The following is a 9,294-nucleotide window of genomic DNA, read 5'->3' as shown; positions in this document are numbered from 1 at the left end:
GATTTAATGAACATGAATATTCTGATGTAGTGCCACCTATTTCAACTGGGATTCTTAATCTTCTGCAGATAACCTTGAATGGACAGCCATGAATTCTCTGTGAACACAGATCTCTAGTTATGTCCTTCTGAAACAATGGTACAATTCGCTGGAATTTTTCACTAAAATGTTTCCCCAAGTGCTAACAGAGCATATCCGAGCTTTATTTGAGTTTCTACTATAGCACACGAGGTGCAGCATTTGGCATTCTGGACTTTGGGAAGACACATCCAAAGCTTCCCTCTTAGTTTATCTTTTCTCCTAGAAAGTGTGGCAGAGTAGTGACCAACCAGACGCCTCTGCAAAGGGCATCAAGGCAACATCCCTCCCCAGTGCTTTACCCCTTAGCAAGCGGGATTCAGAGGTAGACTGCCTCTGGACTGGGGAACCCTATTTAACTACCATGGCTAAGAACCGAAGAGCAGGGTTTGATAATCTGAAAGAACTGGGCATGTTTAGCCTGGAGAAGAGAAGACTGAGGGGAGATATGATAGCACACTTCAAGTACATGAAAGGTTGTCACACAGAGTAGGGCCGGGATCTCTTCTCGATCGCGCCAGAGTGCAGGACATGGAATAATGGGCTCAAGTTGCAGGGAGCCAGATTTCAACTGGACATCAGGAAAAACTTCCTGTTAGAGCCATACGACAATGGAACCAATGACCTAGCGAGGTAGTGGGCTTTCCGACACTGGAGGCATTCAAGAGGCAACTGGACAGCCATCTGTCGGGAATGCTTTGATTTGGATTCCTGCATTGAGCAGGGGGTTGGACTTGATGGCCTTATGGGCTTCTTCCAACTCTACTATCCTATGATTCTATGATCTCAGTCGCTCCTCCCACCATGGCAAGAGATCAGCCAGGCTCTGGAGAGCAAGGCCTGCCTGACACTTCCTCCCAAGGGTTCAGCGACTGAGGAGAGGGATGATCCCTGCCCCTTTGCCCAGCCCCAAACGTGGGTGGGGAAGCCTGTGGTTTATTTAGCTCTGCGCTTGCTGGGTGCACACACAGGACCAACCCCCCACTTCTGCCTCCCCTCCCTGGCTCCAAGCTGGAGGGGGATGGGGCAGGTTCCTGTACCTGAAGGGGGATGGGGGTAAAACTGGAGCTCTGAACCTGAGAGAGAGACTCCACACTCACCCCCCACCCAAGCAGCTGTGAGGTGGAGAGGGCCAACAGGGGGGCTTCTGTTCATACCTTGTGGTGCCTTTGAAAGATGCACCATGGGGCCAGGGACAGGAGGCCACCCCTCAGGCCATAGGGGTGGGGTGTCCTGACGATAGCAAATCTTTGGCCACCAACCCAATGTCGGAATTTCTCTCTATTGACATGCGTAGCAGAGATGCGGGGGGGGGAGGCGGGACTGGGGAGGGACAGAGGGAGGGGGGGCGGCAGCTGGCCAGCTGTGTTCAGTGCTCCCCAAAATTGCATGATGCACGGCCACCGCTCTGCCCCACTTTCTGCGGAACGGAGGGTATTGAGCAAGCTTAGTGTGTGTATGTGAATCTTTGCTAAGATTCTACCTTCTCTGAAAATTAGTCGGAAAGAGACTTTAAGCTTTAAAATAAGAAACAACTACTTTAGTCTGGAAGTACATGCTTGATAGGAAAGAGTCCTTACATCTAGCTAACTAACTATGTTGGAGCAGTCTGCACTGGTCCCAGTGCAGCTCTCATCCTGGTTGAGAGGAGAGACAAAGAGAAGATGTCTGCTCCCCTCTCGAGAGAAAGAGAACACAGAGGGAGGCGGGAAGGAACTGGGATCAAACATCCTGTTGCTTATCAGTCTAGCAGGAAGGGAAGAGACTGGCAGGATCAAAGGGATCGGTATAGCCTCAACCAGGAAGAGGTCTAGCTCTCTAGCTACCCTTAATTAACCCCATGCAGCCTCATACATTCCAACACCCCTTCTCAACGAGAACTTGGTTCATTCTACAATCTTGCCTCGTAGTTTCTGGTGTCAGACTTTGCCCAATGGTTTGGTCAAAGCATCAGCTGTCATCTCTTCTGTTGGACAGTAGGCCATCTCTAGAAGTCCTTTCCCCCTTAAGTCCTTGAGGTAGTGGAACTTCACATCAATGTGCTTCATGCGAGAACTTTGCCCTTCTGATTCTGTGAGTCTCATGCAGGCTTGATTGTCCTCAAGTATTCTGATAGGCTCTGGTTCAGATATGCCCAAGTCTCCCAGAAGCTTGCATAGCCACAGCATTTCCTTGCATCATCAGCTGATACGTACTCAGCCTCAGTAGATGAATGTGCTACAGTCTCTTGCTTTCGACTTGTCCAGCAGATAAGTGACTGTCCATAGTAGAACAAGTTTCCACTGGTTGACTTGCGATCTTTGGTGTCTCCAGCCCAGTCAGCATCAGCATATCCTAGAAGGTTAGGATCTCGAGTAGCTGATAGCTTTAGTTTTAAGTTTGCAGTGCCTTTCAGATATCTTGCCACTCTCTTGACTGCTTCCCAGTCTTTCTTGTTTGGCAAGCTGGTTTTTCTGCAAAGGTATCCCACTGCTACCGCCACGTCTGGTCTGGGTATTGTGCTGATGTACAGGAGTTTCCCTATAGCTTGTCTGTACCTTTTGTTGTCTTCCCAGGGTTGATTGTTCTGGTCTGGTTTCAAGTATCCTACTTCCATTGGTGTAGGTGCTGGACGTGCATCCTTCAGACCTAGACTCTCCAGTAGGTCTTGAATCTTTTGTTTTTGGTTTAGCAGAAACAATCCCTCGCCCTCTCTTTCAATTTGTATTCCAAGGTAGTATGTGATGTCGCCTAGACATTTCACTTTAACTTCCTTGCTTAGATTTTTTACTAACTCTTACTTGTCTTGTGGATTCTCATAAGCCAGTAGTAAATCATCTACATAAATCAAAATATAAGTCCATTTGTTGTTCTTGAATCTGCTATATAGGCATTGGTCTGCTTCGCCTCTTTTATAGCCTTGTTTCAAGAGCATTTGGTTCAGTTTGTCATTGCATGCTCTTGTAGCTTGTTTCAGTCCATAGATGCTCTTTTGCAGTTTGCATACTAGGGTTTCCTTTCCCGGTATTTCAAAGCCTGGTGGTTGTTGCATGTAGATTTCATCTTCTATTTCCCCATGCAAGAACACTTTTATATATATTTTTATATCCATGTATTCCACCTGCATTTTCTTGTTAGCAGCAACACTGAGTTCTGATTGTTGTATGTTTGACTACAGGAGCAAAGGTTTCATAGTAGTCTTGTCCATACATTTGAGAGTATCTTTTGGCCACTAGTCTTGCCTTGTATCTCTCAATGTTCCCTTCAGCATCTGGCTTTTTCTTGAATACCCACTTGCAACCTACAGCTTTCCTTCCTTGAGGAAGCTTGCTAAGTGTCCAAGTTTTGTTCTTGTGTAGAGCTTCCACCTCTTCCTTGGCTGCCTGCCTCCACCTCTCAGCTTCAGGTTTGGGTAAGGCTTCTGGGTCTCAAGCTCTGGAAGTTCATCAGCTCTTGCAAAGTAGGACAGTCTCAGTGGAGGTAGAGCGTCTTGGTGCAGGACTCTCTGCTGCCCCTTCTGGCTGTGCAGGTTCCCCTTCTTGCTCTGATTCCTCACTGTCCTCCAGTGCTGGCATGTTGCTGTAATCTGTAGTGCTGTATGGTATTTCTACTTCATCTTCTTCACTGTTGTGGTCTTGGGATGGTGCCAAGACAGCTCTTTGGATTTCAATCCTTTCTGTTTGGGGATTTAGGATTCTGTATCCTTTTTGCTTTGAAGAATATCCAATGAAGATTCCTTCCTTTGTAGTGTTGTCCAATTTGGTTCTCTTCTGGTGTGGAATGTGACCATACACTTTTGATCCAAACACCTTTATATGAGCCAAACTGGGTATGCGCCCATACCATAACTCGAATGGAGTCTTGTTGCCATTCACCTTTGTTGGCAAACGATTTTGTAGATAGGTGGCAGTATACACTGCCTCTCCCCAATGCTTCTGTGGGAGATTAGCATCTTTCAGCATGGATCTCACCATCTCAATAAGGGTTCTGAATTTTCTCTCTGAGACTCCGTTCTGCTCTGTGTTGTGGGGTACAGTGGTTTGATGCTCAATCCCATTTTCAAGCAGAAACTGCTGGGTAGCATGTGACATTTACTCTCCTCCATTGTCAGAACGTAGAATCTGTGGTTTTCTCTGAAATTTAGTGGTCACCATTGCCACATATTCTTTGAGTTTCTGAAGCATTTGTCCTCCTTCAACATATATACCACAGTGAATCTTGAATAATCATCAATAAAGCTGACAATATATTTGTTTCCACCAGTTGAAGTGATTGGCATTTCACAAATGTCGCTGTGAATCTGCACAAACTGCACATCCATGCCCCCACCCCAGAAAAAAAAATTTCTAGTCTGTCTATTTTGTTACAGTGCTACAGCACTAGTGTGAGCCGCTCAGGAGATATACCTATCTTGTGATATTAATTTTAATATTTTAATGAATTGATTCCATAAAGGAAGCCACAGACCTGAACTTACAAGATCTGATCAGGGTGGTTCATGACTGATGCTATTGGAAGTCGCTGATTCATAGGGTTGGAATAAGTCGTGACCGACTTGAGGGCACATAACAAATTATGACCAAACAGGGGGCCTTACCAAGATAGGACAGAGTCCCAGAAATCACCTCCATGACTTCGCTATGCAGAGCTCTCTGGTCAGGATTCAGCAAAGCCCACTCCTCTTCCGTAAACTGCACAGCCACATCCTCCAAAGACACTGCATCCTAAAAGAAAAACAATACAATTGCAGCTTTTCTGGACCGGGATACCCTGACCACTGTTGTCCACACACTGGTAACCTCCAGGCTGGATTACGGTAATGCAGTGTATGTGGGGCTGCCCTTGAGGCTGGTCCGGAAGCTTCAGCTGGTGCAAGATGCGGCGGCGAGACTGCTCACTGGGGCAGGGTATCGCCAACATGTCACCCCACTGCTGAAAGAATAGCACTTGCTGCCCGGTCGGAGCATGAAGTCCAGGCATGTGCTGTTCACAGCATAAAATACGTTGGCTGTTGGCGGGAAAGCCAGCTCTGGGGAGGAGAGAGAGAGAAACAAGGGATCATCAAGACGGAGGAATGATGGTGGGAAAGAAAAGGGCCTCTTTGGAGTAATCTTTCAAGAAGGTCTCTTCCTGCTCCACTGTCCTAGCCAAACTTCTCAAAGGGGACACTTCTCCTGGCTTACTGATGGCCTCAAACCTCTCATTAGGTTCTCTTTCGTAGCCCACTGACCTCTTTGGACAAACCTCTCAAAACAGTATCTTTTTCTGACACATTTGAGGAGGGGACTTCTGGTGACTGGCCTGGTCTGAGGGCACTTAAACCCTTCTTGCCAGCAGCAAGTAGGCTAGATTAAATGTTTCCTACTGAGGCTCCATCTTTTAGCTAAGATTTCTTCATTTCCAACCAGAGAAATGTTTTTGTTTGAATTGTATGTGTTGGGAAAAATTGAGCCCAGGGCCTGAAATAAAAAACCTCAGAGACTCTAATAAGCACATCCTGAACCAAGGCGTAAGGGTCGACGGGACACAGAGGAGGCAGGGAGCTTAAGCTCTCTGGGTTTCGTCTTTCCCTTGTGTGGGAACCCAGCCTCAGAGGTGCCTGCGAGGCAGCAACATTGTTTTGAAAAGATAACTACATTCTGTTCTACTCTCCTTGTCCTTTACACTCTTTTCACGCCCACATATCTTTTTCTAGCAAATTCAGCAAAACAATTCTATAGTTCTCATTAAAGATTGTAGCAGTTAGAGTGACCCTTTGTATGTATGTGTTTTCATGTTTATGATCTCTAAGCGTCAATCCAAGCCCCTTCTTCATTGTCTTACTTTAGAATAATGTTCATAGTCCTGATTTTCAAAGAAACAACATCCTGACTTTGAAATATAACAAGTGATATGAAACTTCGGCTTGTTTTTTTCTTTTTCTTTTATGTTATGTTATATTCTGTCTGCTAATATTTTTGCTTGAGAAACCTATAAAATGGTAAAACAGATAATAAGGGCTCTCTTCCTCGCCAGACTGTCGTGTCTGTGTGAGCTTGAGACCCACTTTTTGATCAAGAAGTGTACGTGTGTCTTTACTTGGTATCTGGCTGAACATCCAAAGCAGGTAATTGGAATCCCCATTGCTCGCACTCCTTCCCGGGGTACTGAGGTGAGCAAGCCCACCTTAGGTGGGAACAAAAAGTCACCCTAACAATCTGGGGGCTCGTCCGGGATGAGTGCGCTCCCACGAGCTGACGGCTGGCTCCCAATTGCCGACAGGCGCCAGGAGAGATTTCTCTCAGTCGGTGCTGGGAGCCGCGCTGCGGTTTCGTTGGGGTAAGGCACAGTAAGGTGGTTCCTGCCAGATATCATGGGACAAGAGAAAAGCAAAAGCATGTAATGTTGGTCCTATTGATGCTGTAACCCCAATAAGTCTTATGTGCAGGTACTGGGACGAAGGACATCTTCCCATCAAGGTAGGTATGGAAAAGGAAACCATGGCGAGATTGTGTGTCCGAGAATGGACACGAATGACTGTGGTCGGGGCCACGGATCAGAGGTGGCCTCGGGTTGGATCCTTTGATGCTGCGCGCTTAGCTGGGGTAAGGGAGCGGCTAGGAAAGGATAGCCCAGAGCAGTTGGATTTCTGGCTCTTGTGGCAAGCAGGAGCGCAGAAATGGACTGGCTTCAATGTGATCGTAGGGAGAACTGTAACCGGCAATGACCCTCCCCCCGGCTACTTTGCTGATGACCCCCCAGACAGCAGCCTGTTGGCCGCACCATAATTCCGTCTGCCCCGCCACCATTCACCTCAGGGCGGTGGTTCCCCATTGGGGCAGGCGTCCGACCCACATCCAAAGGTCGGTGGTGCGCTGTCTGAGAATGATCCCATTCAAGGACCAGAGTCTCTCGACAAGTGCGGAGGTCCGAGAACCAGGAGGGGTTGGGAGAGGGAACCTGAGGGCCGGCTAACGCACTTGCGAACACCCTCTCCAAAAGCAAGAGACAATGCTTGTTTAAGCCAAGCTCGAGGAAGCAAGCCCCAAGCCCTAAAGTCATGGACAGCCACGAAGCAGCCCTCAGTCAATCACGTACTCCTCTCCTGTCTCAAACCGGGATGGTGGTTGAGCACAAGATGTGGTTGGAATGGAATCTTAAGGAATGGAGTCAGTAGTCAGGCTTCCATGTGTGTAAGGTTTGTAGTATTTTCCTGGGAGATAAGAGTGGTATTAGGAATGATTTTGTTTAAATAGACAAAATGAATTTGAGTACTCAAGTGTGAATTGGTTATATGTGTGAAGGTGTGAAGGTTTCTTTGAGTGTCTGTGTGAAGGTTTTCTGTGGGAATGTTATAAGGGAACTTTCCTCCCTTTACTTTCACTTCCTAAAACATGTTGTTTTTTCCTTGCTGCTTGGATCGGCTGTGCCGTCCATGCTACTATTTCTGCTTGCTGTCCTTGTTTTTCACAGGATTTAAAGAACCTAATCTGTTCCTTTAGTAGCTTTTAGCAATCTTTTAAGTTAGTGTGAAGAGATTTGCTCTGTTTGTTTAAGCAAGTGATTAAGAGAGATAGAGAAGGGGAGGGTGAGGAAAAGGGAGTACAGAGATGGTCCTGGAAGTTTTAGGCTTCCCTACAGCAGGCAAAAGCATAGTGACATCACCTTTAATGAAGGGTGGTACGTGGAAGGAACCCCAGTTTCTATGGGGGCAGTTGTAAGATTGAGGCATACAGGATGTAGACAGAAGGTTTGAGCTACGTAGACAGTGAAAAGGTTAAAGAGCCAGTCGTGATGGGTAAGAAATGTCTTGGGCAAATTAGTGGATTGTTTTAGGGAGAAGATAATTTCTGTTCTAGAATGTCAGAGTCCCCTTTCCTTCTTTGCTCCAGTACTGGGTTTAGTTTTCATTACTGCAGCTTGTTCTCTGTGTATGTGCGTGTCTAAAATTACAACCCCTCCTTCCTTTTCCCCCTTGACAGGTAAACAGCCAAAAGAGCAACGCAGCCGCTGCCCCTTGCAGCCCAGTATAATTCTATTATATCTTTTATTTATTATTTATTTATTTATTTTCATTTCTAGACCGCCCATAGCTAATAGCTCTCTGGGCGGTGTACAAAATGAGATTAAAATACAATATAGAATAAAATCAGTAACAAAGGAACACATTAAACTAAAAACATTAAACATAAAGCATTAAACATTAAAATGCCTGGGAGTATAGCCAGGACTTAACCTGGCGCCTAAAAGAAAGAACCGTAGGCGCCAGGCGTATTTCCTCCGGTAAGCTGTTCCATAATTCGGGGGCCACCACAGAAAAGGCCCTAGATCTAGTAACAGTCCTCCGGGCATCCTGGTGAGTTGGTACCCGGAGGAGGGCCTTAGATACTGAACGAAGTGAACGGGTAGGTTCATAGCGGGAGAGGCGTTCCACAAGGTATTGTGGTCCCACACTTTCAGCTTATTGTGTGATTGCATTTGGTTCTGAGCATATAAATCATGATTTAATTACAGGAATTAGTTCTCGACTGACCCGAGATTTTCTGCTGATAACTGCGTGGACAGAGGGTTTTCTTCATGCATTTGTATATGATCAGAAGTCTAATCTTTTTATCCCATTTGCCTTTCCGATTATAGGACGAAACAGAAGCCGGGAATCTCCTTTTATTACGGGTTTTCATTTGTCTGTCTTGATTGATAAACGTTAGCATGTTTGTTTTGTTTTTACATGGGTATAGAGGAGAACCTTCAGGATCTTCCTTTTGTCACTCTGGTATAGTGTTAAGAAATTAAGAAGTTTTCTACTGTCTGAAAGCATAAGTATATTTTGGTAATTTAAGAATGCAGCTGCAAATTGTTTTTCTTTCTCTCTCTCCTTGTATTCCTATGTGCAAGATTTTATTTCCTCCGGAGCTCCCTTCTCTTATTAAGTTTCTTAAAGTTGTTCTCTCCAGTCTGTGTAGAAGCTGCAAAGTAACCCCCCTTCTTCCTAAAGGCTGCTTTTCGTTGCTACTTTCTTGGGCAACATCTGTACATGGCCAGAGGCTAGGGAAACTCGAAGGTTTTTTAGAATGTGTAGTCCTGTTGTGTGTTTGTCTGTCTGAAACCTTCTTTTAAATTATATCTTTTTGCACTACTAATGGGAATACTCAGTGCAAGGTACAAAGCAGCTAAATTGTTAGTTGCAACACGATATTTTGGTTTTTGTCCACTTTTGTTCAGAAGTCTCATCTGTGGCCATGAATGTGTTTTATTTTT

This window comes from Rhineura floridana, chromosome 1 (genome assembly GCF_030035675.1).
Source record: "Rhineura floridana isolate rRhiFlo1 chromosome 1, rRhiFlo1.hap2, whole genome shotgun sequence".
NCBI lineage: Eukaryota > Metazoa > Chordata > Lepidosauria > Squamata > Rhineuridae > Rhineura > Rhineura floridana.
This window is presented reverse-complemented; position numbering follows the sequence as displayed.